The sequence below is a fragment of the Microtus ochrogaster genome, chromosome 1, assembly GCF_000317375.1.
Source record: "Microtus ochrogaster isolate Prairie Vole_2 chromosome 1, MicOch1.0, whole genome shotgun sequence".
Lineage (NCBI taxonomy): Eukaryota > Metazoa > Chordata > Mammalia > Rodentia > Cricetidae > Microtus > Microtus ochrogaster.
The window spans coordinates 114,829,946-114,831,191 of record NC_022009.1 but is presented as its reverse complement, the minus strand read 5'-3'; the positions used below and the strand labels follow the sequence as shown (position 1 = coordinate 114,831,191).

Here is a 1,246-nt window from a genome sequence, read left to right as displayed (position 1 = left end):
CAGAGGCAGAAATCTTAACAGCCTATGCATATTCCTACAGGTATTGCCCTACATGGCTGTCTACTATAGAGACAGAATATTGGTCCCAAAAAACTAAGGGGAGATGTTATTTCCAATAGGAAGTACATGGATCTTGATGAGAGGAATGCAAGCTCAGAATAGTCTGAGGTTCTTGGCCAGGAAATTAGGACGTCTTGCTTCTGAGAGTTGCTGCAGACAGCCTTCTCTGTCCATAATACTACGATGTTACGTTTAATGTGCAATAATTGGATAAAACCTATTTTATAGCAATGACATAAAGGCATGCATAAAAACCAAAAAAAGCGAAAACCAAACACTGGAACTTTTAAAAGAAATACAGATATGTCTAAGCCAGGTATGGTGGCACGCGCTTTTCATCCCAGCCCTTGCGGGGCAGAGACAGGAGGATCTCCCAATTCCTGAGTGAGGTCAGCTTGAAATAGAGAGCTCGTTCCAGGACGGCCAGGGCTATACAGACAAACTCTGTCTCAAAAGGAGAGAAAGAGAGAAAGAAAGAAGGGAGGGAGGGAGGAGTGAAGGAAGAAAAGGGAGGGAGGGAGGAAGGGAGAAATGTCTAAAACAATCATGATTTCTACCTTTTTCAATGAACTGCAGGAATCCCATGACAAACTGTAATCTTCTTCACCCATAGCGAAGACAGTGTGTAAAAGCGTGACTTTTATCCTGTCTCCAGTCTCTCTAAGTGTTGAGTCTGAGAAACACACATACGATGTGAGATGCTGCACCAGTCACAGCAGATCCTTCCTGACACCAAGCCAAACTCCCAACCCCATACCCTGCTAACATGTCCCTTTGCTAACACGCTTGCATGGACATTTTTCGTCACAGCTTTTTATAAAATCTTTTCCTAACAAAAATTTAACCAATGGGCGAGAGGACCTTAATTAACGGTTCACACAACTGATAAAGAAGGAAATCGAATACCTTAGGTCGGGTCAGTAAAGGAGTTGGGGCAGAAAGTAGGAGCCTAGAGAAGGTGAGGCGGGGTCCTGGCAATCCTGAAGTCCTCCAGAACTGCCGGAGACCTACAAGACTCCTGCCCTCCCCACCCCCGCACACCCCCGCTGCCCCTAGGATGATGTGGTGGGAGAAGGCCAAGGTGAAGGAGAACAGACCAGCAGCACCTTGGTCATGGGAAGAGAGCCTCCAGGGAGGTGTCACCAGGAGCTCTGGAAGCCGAGGTCCGGAAGTCACAGGAAATGAA

The 1,246-nt window shown here is 46.6% G+C and overlaps 1 protein-coding gene across 1 annotated transcript in view; it reads right to left on the bottom strand.

The window, feature by feature from the left end:
* Ppm1l (protein phosphatase, Mg2+/Mn2+ dependent 1L) overlaps positions 1-1,246 on the bottom strand; it is a 206,329-nt gene that overhangs the window by 106,922 nt on the left and 98,161 nt on the right. The window lies entirely within an intron of this gene.